This window comes from Ranitomeya imitator, chromosome 1 (genome assembly GCF_032444005.1).
Source record: "Ranitomeya imitator isolate aRanImi1 chromosome 1, aRanImi1.pri, whole genome shotgun sequence".
NCBI classification, from domain to species: domain Eukaryota; kingdom Metazoa; phylum Chordata; class Amphibia; order Anura; family Dendrobatidae; genus Ranitomeya; species Ranitomeya imitator.
Genome location: NC_091282.1, coordinates 913597894 through 913620908, shown reverse-complemented (window position 1 = coordinate 913620908; position 23015 = coordinate 913597894). Strand labels below are relative to the sequence as shown.

General features: G+C 43.3%; 1 protein-coding gene and 1 long non-coding RNA gene across 2 annotated transcripts in view; one reads left to right on the top strand and one right to left on the bottom strand.

Moving 5' to 3' along the window:
• NPFFR2 (neuropeptide FF receptor 2) overlaps positions 1–12276 on the bottom strand; it is a 317674-nt gene extending 305398 nt beyond the window's left edge. The window contains exon 1 of the mRNA XM_069743512.1: positions 11636–12276. The gene's annotated coding sequence lies outside the window, so the exon portion shown is untranslated. The remainder of the gene's footprint in view (positions 1–11635) is intronic.
• The window catches only part of LOC138654790 (uncharacterized), a 72521-nt gene continuing 61510 nt past the window's right edge, over positions 12005–23015 (top strand). The window contains exon 1 of the long non-coding RNA XR_011316468.1: positions 12005–12074. This is a non-coding gene — a long non-coding RNA (uncharacterized lncRNA). The remainder of the gene's footprint in view (positions 12075–23015) is intronic.

Below are 23015 nucleotides of genomic sequence, written 5' to 3'. Positions count from 1 at the left end.
GGAGACCACAGCTTATGTTATAGGCTAGTAAACATTAAAAAAGTTCTCTGAATCACATACAATCAAGCTATGACAAAGATCTATCTAGATCAAAATGTGTCGCTGTAATCTTTCTTTTCTAACATGTTTGCATCCATCATGCGCAAGGATCTTATGCCGACTATGAAGTTTTAAATGGATCAATAAAGATTTTTTTATTTTAAGGAGCTGGAGCACTCTTTTCTCATTTTCAAAAAACTGTATGCCTGAAAAGCAAGTATTTGGAGACCACAGATAGACCGGGCGTCTGACTGAGATAACAGACTGTTTCGATATGTGGCCTGGAGTTTTTTAATTTTTTTTAGCCACAAAATACTGCATAGAACAAGGGTAGCAGAGAGGTAAAAAACTGGAGTGTATGATTGAAAAGCAAGTATTTGGAGACCACAGATAAACCGGGCATCTAACGGAGATAACAGACTGATCAAAATGTGGCCTTGATTTTTTGGGGCCCACCAAAATTGTATCAATAAGTAGGCTATCACACTAAAAAAAATATTTGAGTACTAAAATTGTAAAATATTTAGCGCAATTATATGCGATGCGTGTGACGTACAAATCACAGTGATAAATATAAAAACTGTAGCTAAATATTTTTGGGCCAGCTAAAGATTTTTGGTCAGCAAAATTTTCTGCGCATTTTTTAAATTGTTAGATTTTCACACTCTTGTATTGAAATGACCTGGCTGTAGTCTGCAGTGTGACCAAGCAAGTAAATGTAGAAAAAAGTGGGCTTTGGATTGCTTTATAGTAAATTAGCAGGTATAAGGTGCAAAAAAAACCATCCTAGCCACGAATACCTGCATCAATGTATATATAAAATACGCAGCAGCAGGCAGTAATGGAGTCTTTTGATGTATGCAGTGAGATCTATATATTCACATAGCCTGCCATCCAGCAGAGACACAGAGCAGCATGTGCTACCACTGCTCAGTATCTCACGGTGAACTCCTATGACCTAACTGAAGTCACCGCGAGCATGAGAAAGGTCCTGGGAGTTCACCGACAATGAACTCAGTTCAACTCACTAACATCAGTGCGAGCACTGTGGGAAAAAATTGTAACGGCGCTCTCACTGATGTTAATGAGTTTAACTGAGATCCTTGGCTGTAAACTCCTAGGAGCTTTCTGATGGTACCATGAGCATGAGAACTTTATCACGCTCGTTGTGACATCAGTCAGGTTATAGGAGCACACTGCGAGACACATGCTGCTCAGTATCTCTGCTGGATGGCAGGCTGTATAGTTGCATCATGCAAACAATGCAGTCTGCCATCTAGATGTAGCAGAGCTAAGCCCATTGAGGGAAAAATGAATTATATGGCACGGTGGCTCAGTGGATAGCACTGCAGTCTTGCAGCGCTGGGGTTCTGGGTTCAAATCCTACCAAGGACAACATCTGCAAGGATGCATGTTCTCCCTGTGTTTGCGTGGGTTTCCTCCGGATTCTCCGGTTTCCTCCCACATTCCAAAGACATACTGATAGGGAATTTAGATTATTATTTATTATTATCTTCTCTACGGACAAGTGAGGAATATTGTTGCTTATTAAATTAATTCTGTTACAGGAGACAATGGCTTCCATGGACTGGGTGATGATGTAATTATGGTTTAATTTACATTCATTAAAAGAGACTGTGTCATTCTATCAATTAAAGAATTTCATCCTGGCTGTATGTGTTTTTAATACAATATGACTATGGGGTTAGTAATGGGGGCATCTTATAGACACCTCTCCATTACTATCCCCTGAGCTTGATATCACCTGACAATACAAAGGTGACATCAACCCCCCCAACTATCACCAAACTTGCCACCACACCAGGGAAAGAGGGAAGAGCGAGGCTAAGTGCCAAATTTGGTGCATTTTATGGATGTGCCATTTTTGGGGCAGCTGAGAGGTGATGTTATTAGTCTGCGAGGGGTCAATGCTTCATATAGATGCCTCTCCATTACTAAGTAGTGGGCTTGATGTCATCAGACAATACAAAGGTGACATCAACCCCACAAACATGAACCCCACTTGCCTCCACCACAGGGCAAGTGGGAAGAGCCAGGCAAAGCACCAGAATTGGTGAATCTAATAGATGCACCTTTTCTGTGGTGGCTGCAGGTTGTGGGGGCCAATATCCATGGCCCCTTACCAGCCTGGAAATACCTGCCACAAAGCTGTCAGCTTTAGCTTGGCTGGTTATCAAAAATGAATGGGTACCTGTCTATTCTTGATAACCAGCCATTCTAACTCTGACAGCTGAGAGTTGCCATCTGCAGCTGTCAGTTTTGCCTGGCTGGTTATCACAAACACACGGGAACTCATGTTAAGCTTTATTTATTATTTATAGTGCAATTGATAGGTCAATTGATGGCACATTTCCTAATGTCTGCCCTTAATTTGAGCTGTTTTAGCAGCTTTTTACTCCACTGAAGGTGTTGTTCATGCTTTTGGTTTTGCCTCCCATTGTACCTTTCAGCGAACATCAGGACGTTCGCCGATCCAAACTGAACCTTGAAAGGTTTGCTCATCTCTAATCAGTACACTATTGCTGTGCTTTTCACATCCCTTTTAAAGGTCACTTTCTTGGCATCAAACTCCTGCTGTTACTTGTCTAGAACTTTGCACACACTTGTGGCCTACCAATCTAGGACCCATTTTCCTAGCAGTCTTTCACACTGCTCTCTTTTTCATACACAGTAATCAGCTTAAAGGCAACTCTATGTCTAATCCTGATAGGTGACTAATCTTTGGCTTGTCTGACAGATGCAGATGTAGTCAGGAATGATCGCCTATGCTTCCATTTGCTGTGGAATACTCACTTTCTTATAATGGCCTTACCCCCGTGGGTGGACTAATGTCTTCCACCTGGGAAAAATTTCACTGATTACAGCTCTGAATTAGGCTCTTATGCTCCTCCTTGAGTGATACTTACCCCCAGTAGCTATCTATGGAATAGGCAACTCTCTGAGCTTCACAGTTTTTTATCCTCCCCTGTCTGAGCCATCTGCTTGTGTCTAATTTATAATAGTGGGAAAAACTTCCTTTCATGCTGTCATTAATGCTAACATTATGTGGAAATACACCTATGGCACAGCATACTGACCCAAGATAGCCACCAGTAACTTCAGCCATACAAATGCCAGCCAATGAAATCCTGTATCTTCCATATATCTAGTTCTTGCTTCATCATGCCTATAATTTGACACATATTTACTGCACATTTGTCACAGATCTCACATAAAATGAAACTAACATACATTTAGTATAATGCTGGGTTCACATAAAAAAAGCATTACATCTGTGAGGGTTCTCATCTTTATTCCAAAAATGGTACTCAAACATGCCCCCTGATGTATCCATTTACTCTAATTTACAGAACTCTGAATTTTTCTTGATCGCTTACCACGCTGCTTTTTTTCCCCAAAAAAGACACAAATTGAAATGTGGTTAAACAAATAATTATTTCATTGTTTGCCTTATTTGAGTAAATAGATGTGTATACATGCCAGAATATTTTTCTAGATATTAAGATGTAATTCCCTTTGCTACAAAAGGCTTTGCTGTGATCATTTTCCGAAGAAAACAAGGCTTTTAGCATAATACTACTGAGTTTCAGCACACAGGTGACAGTACACAGCAGACATAACATACCATAACACACAGATAAAACCAAAAACACATGGGCTACTTGCACAGTGAACAAGTCTGTAGAAACCTGTTCACACCACCAAAGAACTTGAAGACACAAAAGCGCACAGAGAGGTAAAAAAATACTCTGTTGTAAAAAAGTCACAGTAAATCAGCAAGTGCCAGTCAAAAAATGAAAAAATACAAAAATACAGGGTATTTAGTTAATACTTTTTTTTGCAAAAAAAGTATGTTAAGCTGCTCCATTATGGGTATACCTTGGCGATTGGTGGAGCAGCTTAACATACTTTTTTTGCAAAAAAAGTATTAACTAAATACCCTGTATTTTTGTATTTTTTCATTTTTTGACTGGCACTTGCTGATTTACTGTGACTTTTTTTACAACAGAGTATTTTTTTACCTCTCTGTGCGCTTTTGTGCCTTCATAACACACAGATGTAGCATTTTCTAGCATTGCTCCCATGTCACAATGCAGCAAAATCTAAAAAATCGATACAGATACCCAGCTTGACAAATAGATTGCTGCAATGAATGGTTTATGAGGTGCTCTCAGCATCAATGTATTTGTCTGCATCAAGATATAAGAATACTGCATCTCATAAGTTCTGAACTTACATACATATGCATATTGATCACCAGCAAAAGGCATATTACAGCCACAGCTTTTTTGCACATCTTTAAATATACTCTTAATTTACATGTCTTTCTTAATGTTATTGCCGTGTTTTAGTTCTGCAGTCACTCTGTTACCTAGACTGCAAGTGAGCCACAAATCTGATTACATTAAACAGTAAAAGTTTTGCTAAATAAAAAAAAAATCAGTTTCTGTTTTTCTCAACTGCTGATCATTACAAGACTAACAATTTTCACAAGTATGTGAAGTTTTCCAATCAGTAATCTTTGTCACCATGAAATGCATGACAGGAGCAACTGATTAGACTCATATAGTATAGTGAGAAAAGATTCAGTATAACCTGTGTATTAGTCATTTACATCTCTGTTCTTTCTGGGATTTTAAGTCCAGTGGGCGGTCCTATCAGTGTGCATTAAAGGGTGGCTGTCAGTCATTAATAGGACGGCCTACTGGACTGAAAATCCCAGAAAGAGCAGAGGATAAAATGATTAATATACAAGTTATACTGAATCTTCTCTCTATCAATCTGCTCAGCTCCACCTGCTCTATAACATGGTCCCTGCAGATTGGACTGTGTTTTCATGGTGACACGTTCCCTTTAAGCCACTTCTAAACATTTGCAATGAAGAAATGGTTGTTGGCATTTAACATACCAAAGGACTGTATCATAAAATATTGCAACACGGCTAGGTCATGAAAAATGATTACATTACCTTTTTCCTTCAAAGTAGTAACAAATGATTTTACTATAAGTACAGAATAATGAATATTTTGGTTTACACAGCCAAGTTAATAGTAAGATGTAAGAATAAAGAATGCCTCATTAATAGTGTTGAGCGATACCGTCCGATACTTGAAAGTATCGGTATCGGATAGTATCGGCCGATACCCGAAAAATATCGGATATCGCCGATACCGATATCCGATACCAATACAAGTCAATGGGACATCAAGTATCGGAATGTATCCTCATGGATCCCAGGGTCTGAAGGAGAGGAAACTCTCCTTCAGGCCCTGGGATCCATATTAAAGTGTAAAATAAAGAATTAAAATAAAAAATATTGTTATATTCACCTCTCCGGCGGCCCCTGGACATCAGCGGGAGGATCCGGCGTCTGGCACGGCTTCTTTCTTCAAAATGCGCGCCTTCAGGACCTGTGGAATGACGTCCCGGCTTCTGATTGGTCGCGTGCCGCCCATGTGACCGCCACGCGACCAATCAGAAGCTGCGACGTCATTCCTCAGGTCCTAGAAGGCGCTCATTCTAGGACTTTAGCTGAGGAATGACGTCGCGGCTTCTGATTGGTCGCGTGGCGGTCACATGGGCGGCACGCGACCAATCAGAAGCCGGGACGTCATTCCACAGGTCCTAAAGGCGCGCATTTTGAAGAAAGAAGCCGTGCCGGACGCCGGATCCTCCCGCTGATGTCCAGGGGCCGCCGGACAGGTGAATATAACAATATTTTTTATTTTAATTCTTTATTTTACACTTCCGATACCGATACCCGATATCACAAAAATATCGGATCTCGGTATCGGAATTCCGATACCGCAAGTATCGGCCGATACCCGATACTTGCGGTATCGGAATGCTCAACACTACTCATTAATGACTGAGTATCAAACACTGAAAAGCTTTCAGTAGCACGTTCATGCAAACCTGTAGAATTTTTGTGAATTCTACCTAAAACTCCTTAACTCTAACACCAGATGTAATAATTGGTTTGGCAGTGACACCCATTATAAATACTCCTAAAGTTAAAGGAGAACCTCAGCAGGAAACAATTTACCCTTCTGTTTGATCCCCATTTCCAGTATGCTGAAAAAAAAGTAAATATCACGTGGAAATCTCAATGTGTGACCATCTAGTCGCATCAGCCTTGCTAGGAAAGCGCTAGACATAGAAGGCTCCTTTCACACTAGCGTCGGAATCTCCCCGTCGCAATGCGTCGGGGGAGAGATTCTGACGCTAGCGTTTGCTGCATTGCACAATGGGTGCAGCGGATGCATTTTTCTGGCGCATCCGCTGCCCCATTGTAAGGTGCGGGGAGGTGGGGGCGGAGTTCCGGCCGAGCATGCGCAGTCGGCAAAAGCGGTCCGTCAGGAGAAAAAAACGTTACATGTAGCGTTTTTTTCTCCCGACGGTCCGCAAAAGCACAACGCATCCGTCGCTCGACGGATGCGACGTGTGGCAATACATCGTGTCGTCAATGCAAGTCTATGGGGAAAAAACGCATCCTGCAAGCACTTTTGCAGGATGCGTTTTTTCTGCAAAACGACGCATTGTGACGGATTGCAGAAAACGCTAGTGTGAAAGTAGCCTTAGTCTTCTTTCAAAGCACAACTGAATAATAATGTACAAATGACCACACTTTTAAGGTAATTAACCTTTTCTTCCCTTCCAACAACAAGTCACTCTGATCACACTTCAGTAAGGAGAGATTTCCAGCTCGTTTTCCGATATGAGTTTTGTTTTTTTGCCTACAAATAGTGACTACAAAGTCAAGGCGACAAAAATTGACCTATATTGACCCAGCGGATATATTGCATGACTAAGGATGGAAATTCATTTAGGATTCATTGTCTTTATTGTCTTTTGTTTGTCTATTGTCTATTGTCTTAGTTATTGTCTTTGTCTGTCTTCCTTGTCTTGTCTTTAGCAGCAACCTGTAAGATTTCAGGATTATAAAGTAAAGCTATATTGCATACTTTTTTATGCCATTGAGAATTGCCATTACCGGCTGCATCTTTACAAGGAATACCAGCTCCTTCTAAGCTTGTAAGAATTGCTACCGTGGCTCATTAGTTTGAGGACTATTCAGCAGATCCCTTTAGTTCTACAGAGCTATAAGTTGGGCAATATCATTACAACTGAATACTTACTGGACTAATTAAAAATGTAAAATCTTTGGTAAATCTTAATTAAAATCTATCCAGTCTTCCTACTTCCAGTAGACACGTAATACAAGAAATAAGAGTAATGGGAGGAGGAATTGCATCTTTATGACTCCATCTAGGGAGAGATCTAGATGATCTTCTTTCCGGGAGATGGGCTAAACTGTTGAGTGCTATGCCATGCTAATAGTAACATACGGTAATTCACATAAATATAATACTAACATGTTGGAATGGCAGGAAATTAATTCAACAAGGAGTTAATCTATTATATAGAATATTATTATTATTATTATTATTTATTGTTATAGCGCCATTTATTCCATGGCGCTTTACATGTAAATGTATATTAATTAATGAACAATAATGTTATATAAAGTGTCCTCTGCATACAGTACCATAGCATATAAGCAGAATTTATTATGCCCCAAATTAGGTTAACTAGTAAGTTCTAATACATCCACTAAACTGATCCTTAAAGTAACAAACATGTGAGTTTAGAAGAAAGTAATATGACTGCAAAGAAGTAGTAAAGTCATAGCCAGGACTATGCTATACCATTCAGAGGTCATGTTCTACCCACTACGACTGGCCAAAGTAGCACATGCTTTGTTCTAAGCACCCATATTATGATCTTTATGGGCTGCTTAGTGGCTGTAATTGTATTAAACATGATTACTTTAATTTTAGAATATAACACTGATATCCATAGCATCTACATGGAAGGCAGCTAAAAATCGATGTATATCTCTACAGCATTTCAGCTAAATGCACATAAATTTAATCACATTGTAACCCTAAGGCTGTGTGCACACATTGCTGTTTTTTCACGCTTTTTTCACGGTTTCTCCCAATAAAAACGCTATAAAACCACAAAAAAAACGCATACAATAAGCATCCTATCATTTAGAATGAATTCTGCATGTTTTGTGCACATGATGCGCATCGCGGTAAAAAATGCAGCATGTTCATTAATTCTGCGTTTTTTTTGTGGATTTCCCACTACAAAATGCATTGGGAAATGTCCGGAAAAAAACGCATCAAAAACGCACCAAAAAACGCATGCAGATTTCTTGCGGATTTCTTGCAGAAAATTTCAGGTTTTTCTCAGGAATTTTCTGCGAGAAGTCCTGAATGTGTGCACATAGCCTTAAGGTACTGCGACCTTGACAGCAAGTGAAAAAAATCCAACTGGTTCAGAATTTTTGCAATTTTCTTACTATGGTCCTGTATCCACTGCCAATATCGCCATGTAGCCAGAGCCTGAATATTACCTAAAGACAATATAGAAATATCCACCACACCAGTACTGATAAATCCCATCCAATGGCATATACTGCAATATTGACATTCCTGTATTAAGCTATTCTAGCATCGACCGGAAAAAAGCCTAGAATTTTTCATTTCGCAAACTCCTACATAACATTTATTGTATAGCAATTTTTAGTAAACAGTGGAATAATTGCTGATATAAAAGGCACTCAAAGCTTACTATTGTCTAAGCAGAGATTACTGGGTCAGGCATTGGGCTACCGCCTGGTTTTCTCATGTGTTGTGGGATTCTTCTACACTTTAAAACAAGCATAAACCTTAGGTAAGAACAATTTCTTTCTTTGTCGCTGTTTTCTGTGTTCAGTTGGTAAATCATATTGATTTTTTTCAGCAAGTCCTGTGTGAGGCTTAAAATGACTTAGGGCCATGTGAAAAATAAAGCTGCCATTAGAAGCCAGCCGCCCATGTGATATGCACTGGAGACCATGAACGTTTGCTCTGGAATTTTTAATTTACTAAAGGCATCAAAACACTTTTTTTTAAAGTTAAATAAAGTTGATAAAGTTTGAATTGCAGGATCCGGTCCGTGGGCCACATCGCTAATCTGTTTCTGCTGGACAGGAGCTCTAAGAAATGCCTCTAACGTGGCAGTATCCACAGCTCTTCCTTTAATTAGTCAGCCAAACGATGTGACATTGGCTTCGCATCTCAACGATGATGTCACACCAGACCAGCTAATCAACAGAGGAGCTGGAGATGTCGCCATGTACGAGGCAATTCTCAGATCTCCTCTTCAGGGTCACTGACAACTGACGTGGCCGATGGATGGGGTTCTGCTAATTGATTTGCACTAACTCTCATTAACATCCTTAAATTGGTGACATTAGCCTTCTGCTCAATAAGATTGTCATTGATATTGTGAAGTCAGGTGCCACATGGAAATGTCCAAGACATAAATGCTTTATAAATGTAAACCTTAGAACAAAAGTTAATAAAAAAGACAAAATTGCATACAATTCTCAGTCCTTCTCCTGCTAATGTTCCTAGTGTCACCCAGTGATCAGTGTCGCGCCATATCGTAAAAGCTGTGTTAAGTTGAAAGCAACATGTCGCGCATGTGGGTAACATTACTATGGAAACAAAGAGATGCAAAAAAGCCAAATGTGAACATGGCTCCAAATATAAACGTAATCTTACTAATCGTCTCCATATACCACATTCTGTTAGTTGCTCCTTAGCAACATGCTACAAGCTGAATTATTTTCCTCAATAACAGTGTTTACTGACAAAGCGACAGCTTCTATTCTGTTGCCAAGGAACAATTGTGGAATAAGTGACAGAATTGGAAATAACATGAGAAAAAAATATCTGCAAGAATGAACCAATCATTTCATTATATTGATTTTTACATTTCTAGGGGTGCTCAAATTCAGCCTTAAAATGAACCAAGAGGGACAAGAAGCTCTATCCTATTTATCTGAACCCACCTTAATAGACGATAAAGGTTTAAATACAGTTTACTATATTGGAAGTGATGTCTGTATCCTGTGTGCTTGATAGATGGATAGATAGATACCTATTAGTAATGGGCGAACATACTCGTTACTCGAGATTTCTCGAGCACGCTCGGGGGTCCTCCAAGTATTTTTTAGTGCTCGGAGTTTTAGTTTTTCTTGCAACAGCTGAATGATTTACATCTGTTAGCCAGCATAAGTACATGTCTGGATTCCCTAGCAACCAGGCAACCCCCACATGACCATTTCTCATTTTTAGAAAATAATAACAAAATTTATTGCTTGGAACTTCGGAGACATGTTGTCAGAAGTTTATAGAATAAAAGAACAATTTACGTTTTACTAAAAAATATACCTATGAAGAGAAAAAATCAAGACAAACTGAAAATTTTGCAGTGGTCTCTAATTGTTGCCAGAGCTGTAGATAGAAATGGGATAGATAAATAGATAGATAGATAGATAGATAGATAGATAGATAGATAGATAGATAGATAGATATGATATAGATATATAATAGATAAATATGGGATAGATAGATAGATAGATAGATAGATAGATAGATAGATAGATAGATAGATAGATATGATATAGATATATAATAGATAAATATGGGATAGATAGATAGATAGATAGATAGATAGATAGATAGATAGATAGATAGATAGATATGGGATAGATAGATAGATAGATTTGGGATAGAGTAGATGAAAGGTTGAGTCAATGAAAATTACTATATGATTTGACCCTATTTACAGTTTCGAAAAGTCGGATAGTTATAATGATTTGATATTTATTGCCCTATGTGAATGATGCCACCATATTATAATTAGAATTGTTTAGGGGACATCTAGTAACACTTGTTGTGTGTGGCAAACATTATCTACTGTATGTGTATATATATATATATATATATATATATATATATATATATATATATATATATATATGTTCAGCTTGTTAGATCTCAGTATCTAAGGCTTTGAGACATCTGCAAAGAAACTTCTCCGACATTTACCATCAATTCAGTCTATCAGCATTGCACCACACACTGACATGTTCAGCTGCCACCTCCAATGCCTGACGTCCGCTGTCACACTGTAACATTGCTCCGTCCAATACCTAGAGTGTACCGTGGACTGTGCCAGGCTGGCACAATGTGACTGTTTGTGAAAACCATGTCTGCTCATTTTAATAGCAAGTGATCCCACAAATGATCCCCACACATTGTAGCAGAGCAATTTGCCATAAGTGCCTCTAGTCGTTTCTATGGGAATTCTTCATAGTAATACAGAACACACACACTATTCCAGCCATGACATTGGATGCATTCATATTACTGGAATACTAGTGTTCTGAGAAGCTCATCTGCATCACTACAAACTGCTTATTAATTTTCAGAGGACCTCCCATCCCACATCTCCACCTCAAAGCATGGAGTGAATCTCAAGGACAACACAAGCAAGTTCAGCAGGACACCGAGCCATGGAAGAACTAAAATCCTCTCCTCTATTCATTGGAAGCAGGAAGCTGACAGTAAGTAGAAATGTCTCATTGCTGCAAGTACTTTTCTCAGCCCAGAGCATGTGTCTGGAGCTTGACTTTCTAAGTAGTGACTGCAGAATAGGTGCCTGTCCTTACCTGTAATGAGGGATGTGTAGATGTTCTTCTCCAGCAGCAGGTGCAGGTCTCCTCCACTATAAGTAATAGGTCTTTTGGGAAGAAACCTGTGTGAGCTTCTCCTTCTTCTCCTCCGCTCCAGGCTGCAGAGGGAGCAGCTGTTGTCCAGTGCAGGAGCTCCTCCAGCAGCTCCAGATATAAGCAGCAGTGCACTGGCTGCACATCACCACGTTTTCACCTCCCTTCTTTTTGTTGCTGGTAGTGGAGCTTGTGATGATGAAACACTCACGTCATAGATTTGTGAAAGAACTGCATGGATGGTGGGAGTGATTAACCCTGCACCTCCCTTTTCCATTAGTGAGATGCTGAGAGCTTCAGCATCCTGGGAGGAGAGGACAAGACAGCTCCCACTTGTCACAGCTTCCAGGGTGCTTGTTTAGATCTCAGGACAGAATTACTGGTAAGTAATAGTTAATAATAGATTAACGCCGATAATGACATGATAGATCAATAATAGGAGAGCCATGCAGAGCAGTCACATCACTTGTCCATGCACCTGGATGTCACCTGCACTGTCTTATCTTCAGTCACAGCACACTGTGGCTTATTCCGTCTGCATTGATTCATTCTGTGTTCTCTCCTTAGAATTCCCATCTCATATCCAAATAATAATCCAAATGCATAAAGACAAGGATATAATCATGTATTATATGTAAACAAATGCGTATATACAAGTAAAATAATGATTAATATATGTATTATACTGAGCACTATATATGTGTGTGTTTATATATATACTGTATATATGCAGTACAGATCAAAAGTTTGGATACACCTCATTTAAAGATTTTTCTGTAGTTTCATGACTATGAAAATTGTACATTCACACTGAAGGCATAAAAACTGTGAATTAACACATGTGGAATTATATACTAAACAAAAATGTGCAAAACAACTGAAAATATGTCTTATATTCTAGGTTCTTCAAAGTAGCCACCTTTTGCTTTGATGACTGATTTGCACACTCTTAGCATTCTCTTGATGAGCTTCAAGAGGTAGTCACTGGGAATGGTTTTCACTTCACAGGTGTGCCCTGTCAGGTTTAATAAATGGGATTTCTTGCCTTAGAAATGGAGTTGGGACCATCAGTTGTGTTGAGCAGAAGTCTGGTGGATACAAAGCTCATAGTCCAACTGAATAGACTGTTAGAATTTGTATTATGGCAAGAAAAAGGCAGCTAAGTAAAGAAAAAGGAGTGGCCATTATTACTTTAAGAAAAGAAGGTCAGTCAGTCCGAAAAATTGGGAAAACTTTGAAAATGTCCCCAAGTGCAGTGGCAAAAACCATCAAGCGCTACAAAGAAACTGGCTCACACAAGGACCGCCCCAGGAAAGGAAGACCAAGCGTCACCTCTGCTTCTGAGAATAAGTTTATCCGAGTCACCAGCCTCAGAAATCGCAGGTTAACAGCAGCTCAGATTAGAGACCAGGTCAATGCCACACAGAGTTCTAGCAGCAGACACATCTCTACAACAACTGTTAAGAGCAGACTTTGTGCAGCAGGCTTTCATGGTAAAATAGCTGCTAGGAAACCACTGCTAAGGACAGGCAACATGCAGAAGAGAATTGTTTGGCCTAAAGAACACAAGGAATGGACATTAGACCAGTGGAAATCTGTGCTTTGGTCTGATGAGTACAAATTTGAGATCTATGGTTACAACCACCGTGTCTTTGTGCGACGCAGAAAAGGTGACTCTACATGCCTGGTTCCCACCGTGAAGCATGGAGGAGGAGTTGTAATGGTGTGGGGGTGCTTTGCTGGTGACACTGTTGGGGATTTATTCAAAATTGAAGGCATACTGAATCAGCATGGCTACCACAGCATCTTGCAGCAGCATGCTATTCCATTCGGTTTGCGTTTAGTTGGACCATCATTTAGTTGGACCATCATTTATTTTTCAACAGGATAATGACCCCAAACACACCTCCAGGCTGTGTAAGGGCTATTTGACCAAGAAGGAGAGTGATGGGGTGGTATGTCAGATGACCTGGCCTCCACAGTCACCAGAACTGAACCCAATCGAGATGGTTTGGGGTGAGCTGGACCGCAGAGTGAAGGCAAAAGGGCCAACAAGTGCTAAGCATCTCTGGGAACTCCTTCAAGATTCAAGACCATTCCGGTGACTACCTCTTGAAGCTCATCAAGAGAATGCCAGGAATGTGCAAAGCAGTCATCAAACAAATGGTGGCTACTTTGAAGAACCTAGAATATAAGTAATAATTTCAGTTGTTTCACACTTTTTTGTTAAGTATATAATTCCACATGTGTTAATTTATAGTTTTGATGCCTTCAGTATGAATGTACAATTTTCATAGTCATCAAACTACAGAAAAATCTTTAAATGAGAGGGTGTGTCCAAACTTTTGGCCTGTACTATATATATATATATATATATATATATATATATATATATATATTTCATTCACTAATATCTAGGATATTATATTTCAGTATTCCCTTTTTTTGAGCAGTATATACTGTATATAAAAAAAAAGAGAACACTAAAATACCACATCCTAGATATCACTGAATGAAATGTTCCAGTCCCATATCTTTTTTTCATTACGTAGTAGAATGTGCTGAGAACAATAAGACATAAAAATTACACAGGTCTTCAAAAAAATATTTTTTTTGTAATCATCACACGTGACTTTGTACTTTTCTCAATCATCTTTTTGTCCTGATTTCAAAAATGTATCTAGTTTTTCTGTAGCACGTATAGTTTCCATGGAGCGACATCATTATTATAAGATATTGGAAATATACTGGCGACATTAAGTAAACAGTAATTGACATATCATAAAAAAATGCTTCACCTTACAAAACAGTTTATATTGGAACCAAAATAATTTCACATGCAAAATAGAAACCAAAAAACTGTTTTGTTGAGTATATAATTCCATATGTGTTACTTCATAGTTTTGATGCCTTCAGTGTGAATGTACAATTTTCATAGTCATGAAAATACAGAAAAATCTTTAACCCCTTTCTGACATCGGACGTAATATCCCGTCGAGGTGGGGTGGGCCCCCATGACCATGGACGGGATAGTACGTCCAGCGCGATCGGCGGCGCTCGCGGGGGGAGCGCCGCCGATCGCGGCCGGGTGTCAGCTGCCTATCGCAGCTGACATCCGGCACCATGTGCCAGGAGCGGTCACGGACCGCCCCCGGCACATTAACCCCTGGCACACCGCGATCAAAGATGATCGCGATGTGCCGGCGGTGCAGGGAAGCATCGCGCAGGGAGGGGGCTCCCTGCGGGCTTCCATGAGCCCCCCGCAACAACGCGATGTGATCGCGTTGCTGCGAGGGTCTTACCTCCCTCCCTGCCTGTTCCAGACCCGGATCCAAGATGGCCACGGATCCGGGTCCTGCAGGGAGGGAGATGGCTTCACAGAGCCTGCTCAGAGCAGGCACTGTGAAGCAGCCTGCACTGCTCTCAGATCGGTGATCTGACAGAGTGCTGTGCAAACTGTCAGATCACCGATCTGTGATGTCCCCACCTTGGACAAAGTAAAAAAGTAAAAAAAAATTTTTTCAAATGTGTAAAAAAAAATAAAAAAAAATATTCAAAAATAATGAAAAAAAAAATATTATTCCCATAAATACATTTCTTTATCTAAATAAAAAAACAAGAACAATAAAAGTACATATATTTAGTATCGCCGCGTCCGTAACGGCCAGACCTATAAAACTGGCCCACTAGTTAACCCCTTCAATAAACACCGTAAGAAAAAAAAAAAAAAGAGGCAAAAAACAACGCTTTATTATCATACCGCCGAACAAAAAGTGAAATAACACGCGATCAAAAAGACAGATATAAATAACCATGGTACCGCTGAAAACATCATCTTGTCCCGCAAAAAACGAGCTGCTACACAGAATCATCAGCAAAAAAATAAAAAAGTTATAGTCCTGAGAATAAAGCGATGCAAAAATAATTATTTTTTCTATAAAATAGTTTTTATCGTATAAAAGCGCCAAAACATAAAAAAATGATATAAATGAGGTGTTGCTGTAATCGTACTGACCCGAAGAATAAAACTGCTTTATCAATTTTACCAAACGCGGAACGGTATATACGCCTCCCCCAAAAGAAATTCATGAATAGCTGGTTTTTGGTCATTCTGCCTCACAAAAATCGGAATAAAAAGCGATCAAAAAAGGTCACGTGCCCGAAAATGTTACCAATAAAAACGTCAACTCGTCCCGCAAAAAACAAGACCTCACATGACTCTGGACCAAAATATGGAAAAATTATAGCTCTCAAAATGTGGTAACGCAAAAAATATTTTTTGCAATAAAAAGCGTCTTTCAGTGTGTGACGGCTGTCAATCATAAAAATCAGCTAAATAACCCGCTCTAAAAGTAAATCAAACCCCCCTTCATCACCCCCTTAGTTAGGGAAAAATTAAAAAAATGTATTTATTTCCATTTTCCCATTAGGGTTAGGGTTAGTTAGGGCTAGGGTTAGGGCTAGGGTTAGGGCTAGGGTTAGGGTTAGGGTTAGGGCTAGGGTTAGGGCTAGTTTTAGGGTTAGGGCTAGGGTTAGGGCTAGGGTTAGGGTTAGGGCTAGGGTTAGGGCTACAGTTTGGGTTGGGGCTAAAGTTAGGGTTCGGGTTGGGGCTAAAGTTACAGTTAGGGTTTAGATTACATTTACAGTTGGGAATAGGGTTGGGATTAGGGTTAGGGGTGTGTCAGGGTTAGAGGTGTGGTTAGGGTTACTGTTGGGATTAGGGTTAGGGGTGTGTTTGAATTAGGGTTTCAGTTATAATTGTGGGGTTTCCACTGTTTAGGCACATCAGGGGCTCTCCAAACGCGACATGGCGTCCGATCTCAATTCCAGCCAATTCTGCGTTGAAAAAGTAAAACAGTGCTTCTTCCCTTCCGAGCTCTCCCGTGTGCCCAAACAGGGGTTTACCCCAACATATGGGGTATCAGCGTACTCAGGACAAATAGGACAACAAGTTATGGGGTCCAATTTCTCCTGTTACCCTTGGGAAAATACAAAACTGGGGGCTAAAAAATAATTTTTGTGGGAAAAAAAAGGATTTTTTATTTTCACGGCTCTGCGTTATAAATTGTAGTGAAACACTTGGGGGTTCAAAGTTCTCACAACACATCTAGATTAGTTCCCTGGGGGTTCTAGTTTCCAATATGGGGTCACTTGTGGGGGGTTTCTACTGTTTAGGTACATTAGGGGTTCTGGAAACGCAATGTGACGCCTGCAGACCATTCCATCTAAGTCTGCATTCCAAATGGCGCTCCTTCCCTTCCGAGCTCTGCCATGCGCTCAAACGGTGGTTCCCCCCAACATACAGGGTATCAGCGTACTCAGGACAAATTGGACAACAACTTTTGGGGTCGAATTTCTCCTCTTACCCACGGGAAAATACAAAACTGGGGGCTAAAAAATAATTTTGGGGGCGAAAGATTTTTTTTTTAATTTTCATGGCTCTGCGTTACAAACTGTAGTGAAACACTTGGGGGTGTTAGGAGTCGAGTTTCCTCTGCTGCACAGGGGGAATCTCGATCCGTCTCCGCTGCGGTCTCCCATTCTCCTCCAGCCGCAGTGGAGTCTGCTCAGCAGGGACGTCGCTCCCAGTGTCTTGCTTGCTCTCACTCTGTACAGAGAGTTACTGCTGCTTCTTCAGCTCCTGCCATTAAAGTCAGTGCTGGTCAGCGGCGAGCGGACTTCCCTGGGACTAAGTCCTTGTTTGCGCACACTGAGCATGCCCAGAGCAAGATCTCCCGTTGGAGATCGAGGGTCATGTGCTCTGGCTCTGCAGCGCATTCCATTGGTCCTCTTGGCAGGCCCTGGAAGGGCAAAGTTTCTGTGGCCACTTCCTGTCCTGCATCTATATAAACTGCGCATGACCGCACGGCCATGCGCTAGTGTACAATTGAATACGTGTGTTTGTTGTGAGTGCAAGTCGTTCATTAAATACCCCTACCCTATTGTATGACTGTTCGCGTATGGAGTATGGCTGCTATCTAGCGCCCGACAAATCACTCAACGTGTCACACACGTATCAGCGTCTATTGCTGTGACCGCCAGTGCGGCGCCACGCACCAGTAGTGCGCTTACTGACCCACGTCTGGGTGCTTAGTGGTGCCTGCCAGCACGGCACAGTTCGCACTTCGGTGCTCTAATTATAAGAGTTGCCTAACACACCCTGTTGCGGTGTTGTGTCAGCAAGTGGTCTAATCGGACTTCAATCCTAGTTGGGGTTAAGTTCGCTGACTGCTTGCTCGCCTTCTATGTGCGGTACCGCGATCCTGTGACGCAACAGGATCGCTTCCTTCATGTTGGGTGAAGTTTAACCCACGCGTGTATACTTATGAGTACCGCCATATAGTCCGTCATTACTCAGCAGCAGGTTCCATCTCTGTACGGTGGACCCCGGGCTACGAACGCACCGTACACTATCAGTCTTATTATTTGGTGCGTTCCGCTAGCCCTAACATTACACTAGCGCCAGGGTCTGGCTAGTGATGACGGACAAACAGCAATCCCTGCGGTATATACAGCAGCTGGAGGGTAGGTTGGCGGCTCTCAAGAGCGCAACCTCAGCTGTGGATGTTACCGCAGTTGCTGTACAGGCTGCCAGCGTGGCTGCAGCAACTTTGTCCATTGCCACCCCTGTTCCGACATTTTCTCGCCTCCCGCTGCCAGAAAAATTTTCTGGTAATAGCAAATTTTGTAGGGGATTCGTGAGTCAGTGCTCTATTCATCTCGAGCTTCTGGCTGCACGTTTCCCGACAGAGCGGGCTAAGGTGGGATTTATTGTGTCTCTATTGTCGGACAGGGCGTTGGAATGGGCTACGCCGCTGTGGGAGCGTGGCGATCATGTGGTGCAGAGTGCTCCTCTGTTTTTGAGCACTTTAAAACAGGTCTTTTTAGGACCTTAAGTCACCCATGACACTGCGCTCCAACTGCTGGCATTAACTCAGGGTGAGTCCTTGGTCAGTCATTTTGCCGTCCAATTCCGCACTTTAGCATCTGAGCTGGAATGGTCGGATAAAGCTCTTATCCCCATATTTTGGAGGGGCTTGGCTGACCATGTAAAGGACGCTCTGGCCACTAGGGAGATTCCTGCCACACTGGAGGAGTTAATAACAGTCTCCACTCGAATTGACCTCCGTTTTAACGAGCGGAGGTTAGAGCGAGCCCAGTGTAGGCAGAGGTTTCGGCTGGCTCCTACTTTCGCCAAACCTCTGGAATCTCCGGTCCTGGTTCCTGAGTCACATGAGGCCAGGGAAGTGTCACAAGCGGGACCTAAGTCCCGGACCGCTTGTGCACTCAGGGTCTGTCATGTTTGCCAGCAGTCTGGACATTTAGCCACCAGATGTCCTCAGCGGTCGAGGAAACATCAGCGTCTAGTGGTCGTAGGTGGAGGTACACTAGACACGGCGACGTTTGCCTCTAAATTGTCCTTTAAGGGGACAATTACTATAGGCTCATTCTCCCACTCGGTAGAGCTCTGCGTGGAGTCTGGGGCGGAGGGCAATTTTATGTCTTCTGCCTTCGCCCAACGCCACGCAATACCTCTGGTTATGCTAGCTCAACCTGTAACGGTACGAGTGGTGAATGGGTCGACTCTGCCCTCACAGATAACTCACCAGACCATCCCTTTTACTCTGTCCATGTCGCCATCTCATCAGGAGATTATTTCTCTGCTCATCATTCCAGAGGGAATTGATGAAGTCCTGTTGGGAATACCTTGGCTACGGTACCACTCTCCTCATATCGAGTGGTCCTCAGGCAGAATTCTGGGATGGGGTGAATCTTGTTGGGGGTAGGTGTCAGAGGGAGTGCGTTCAGGCAGCTACAACTGAGGTGCCCACAGATCTTTCCTCTCTCCCCAAGCAGTATTAGTCGTATGCAGACGTATTCTCCAAAAAGGCGGCGGAGACCCTTCCGCCCCATCGCCCCTATGACTGTCCTATTGACCTCTTGCCTGGTGCTGAGCCTCCCCGGGGTCGAGTCTATCCGCTATCTCTCCCGGAGACGGAGGCAATGTCACAGTACATCCAGGAAAATCTGGCAAGAGGGTTCATCAGGAAGTCAGTGTCACCTGCTGGGGCAGGGTTCTTCTTCGTGCAGAAGAAGAGTGGGGAATTGCGTCCATGCATAGACTACAGGGGTCTTAACGCCATCACTGTTAAGAATAAATACCCTTTGCCTTTGATATCTGAACTGTTCGATAGGCTTCGTGGAGCAAGGGTATTTACTAAATTAGATCTGCGGGGTGCTTACAACCTGATTCGCATCCGTGAGGGGGACGAATGGAAGACGGCTTTTAACACCCGGGATGGGCACTATGAATATCTGGTGATGCCCTTTGGGCTCTGTAATGCCCCAGCCGTTTTCCAAGACTTTGTGAACGATATCTTCCGGGATATGCTTTCCACCTCGGTCGTAGTCTATCTGGATGATATTCTCATCTACTCTCCAGATATTGACTCCCACCGGAGAGATGTTTGCAAAGTCTTCGACCTCCTACGGGCAAACTCCCTCTATGCCAAGTTGGAGAAGTGTATGTTTGAGCAGGAGTCCTTACCTTTCCTAGGCTACATCATCTCAGCCCAGGGATTGGCTATGGATCCTGCCAAACTACAGGCTGTGATGGACTGGCAGGAACCCCATTCTCTTAAAGCGGTGCAGCGCTTTATGGGGTTCATCAATTATTATCGCCAGTTCATCCCGCATTTCTCAACTTTGGTAGCTCCCTTGGTTGCCCTCACCAAGAAGGGGGCGAATCCCAAATTGTGGTCTGAGGAGGTCTCCAAGGCTTTTATCTCTATAAAGTCACACTTCGCTAGCGCTCCCATTCTTCATCGCCCCGATGTTGATAAGCCATTTATCATGGAGGTGGATGCCTCTTCTGTTGGTGCTGGAGCAGTCCTCTTCCAAAAGGATGCTCAAGGTCGGAAGCATCCTTGCTTCTTTTTCTCCAAGACCTTTGCACCAGCAGAGAGGAATTATTCCATCGGGGACAGGGAGTTGCTAGCCATGAAGTTGGCTTTCTCGGAGTGGAGACATCTCTTGGAGGGAGCACGTTTTCCCTTCCAAGTCTTCACAGATCACAAAAATTTGGTGTATCTGCAGACAGCTCAGCGGTTGAATTCTCGCCAGGCCAGATGGTCCTTGTTCTTCTCCCGGTTTCATTTCACCCTCCATTTCCTTTCTGGGGAGGAGAACATTCGGGCCGACGCTCTCTCTCGCTCCGTTGTGTCATCTGCGGAGGAGGAGGAGGAGCCTCGGCTTATTGTCCCCACCGAGAGTTTGAGAACCGTGGCCCCGGTTTCGCTGGAGTCTGTGCCCCCGGGCAAGACTTTTGTTCCATCTAGTTTGCGATCGGAGGTTCTCTCTTGGGCGCACTCGTCCAGGGTGGGTGGACATTTTGGTACTAAAAGGACATGAGAGTTACTGGCGAGGACATACTGGTGGCCGCATATGGCTCGTGATGTCGCGGAGTACGTTCGGGCATGTGTCTCTTGCGCCAGGAACAAGACTCCTCGGCAACGGCCAGCTGGGTTGCTTTATCCTCTGCCCGTGGCTGACAGGCCCTGGGAGATGGTCGGGATGGACTTTGTGGTTGGCTTACCCAAGTCTCGTAATTGCACCATTATCTGGGTGATCACCGATCATTTTTCCAAAATGGTGCATTTGGTGCCTCTTCCACGGCTACCATCTGCACGGGCGTTGGCTGTCTTGTTTATCAAGCATATCTTTCGCTTACACGGTATGCCAGACAAAATTTTTAGTGACCGGGGTCCCCAGTTTGCGTCTCGATTCTGGAGGGAGCTATGTCGTCTACTCAGTATTGAGTTAAATCTCTCTTCGGCATATCATCCCGAGACGAATGGGTTGGTAGAAAGGGCCAACCAGACCTTGGTCACATATCTGCGACATTTTGTTTCTGCCAGACAGGATGACTGGGCATCCTTGCTACCGTGGGCATAGTTTGCACTTAACAATGCCGTAGCCAACTCCACCGGTCAGACTCCATTCATCTTAAATTACGGCCAGCATCCTCGTGTTCCTGTGCCCATGCCTGTGTCTTCCGCTGATCCCAGGGTGGCAGACTGGGCTGTGGAGGCACGGGACATTTGGGATCGCACGCAGGATGCCAGGGCCTCCAAGGAGAGAATGAGGTCCTCCGCCGATGTTCATCGGCGCCCCGCTCCGACCTTTGCTCCTGGCGACTTGGTGTGGCTCTCCGCCCGTAACATCAGGCTGCGAGTTGAGTCCACTAAGTTTGCTCCTCGCTACTTGGGTCCCTTCAAGGTTCTCGAACAGGTTAATCCTGTGGTCTACCGCCTGGCTCTTCCTCCACGCTTGGGTATCACCGACACCTTTCATGTGTCCCTCTTGAAACCCGTATACATGTCCCGGTTTTCCGAGTCATCTGCCGGGACATCGGGTTCGTCTACGGACGATTACGAGGTGAACGCTATTTTGGGGTGCAGGGTGGTACGCGGCAAAAAGTTTTATTTGGTGGATTGGAAGGGTTATGGTCCAGAGGACAGGTCTTGGGAGCCTGCTGAAAACATTCGGGCCCCACAGCTCATTGCTGCCTTCGAGCGCAGCGAGGCCCAAGGAGGGGGGGGCCCTAGGGGGGGGGTAATGTTAGGAGTCGAGTTTCCTCTGCTGCACAGGGGGAATCTCGATCCGTCTCCGCTATGGTCTCCCATTCTCCTCCAGCCGCAGTGGAGTCTGCTCAGCAGGGACGTCGCTCCCAGTGTCTTGCTCGCTCTCACTCTGTACAGAGAGTTACTGCTGCTTCTTCAGCTCCTGCCATTAAAGTCAGTGCTGGTCAGCGGCGAGCGGACTTCCCTGGGACTAAGTCCTTGTTTGCGCACACTGAGCATGCCCAGAGCAAGATCTCCCGTTGGAGATCGAGGGTCATGTGCTCTGGCTCTGCAGCGCATTCCATTGGTCTTCTTGGCAGGCCCTGGAAGGGCAAAGTTTCTGTGGCCACTTCCTGTCCTGCATCTATATAAACTGCGCATGACCGCACGGCCATGCGCTAGTGTACAATTGAATACGTGTGTTTGTTGTGAGTGCAAGTCGTTCATTAAATACCCCTACCCTATTGTATGACTGTTCGCGTATGGAGTATGGCTGCTATCTAGCGCCCGACAAATCACTCAACGTGTCACACACGTATTAGCGTCTATTGCTGTGACCGCCAGTGCGGCGCCACGCACCAGTAGTGCTTCCTGACCCACGTCTGGGTGCTTAGTGGTGCCTGCCAGCACGGCACAGTGACGCACTTCGGTGCTCTAATTATAAGAGTTGCCTAACACACCCTGTTGCGGTGTTGTGTCAG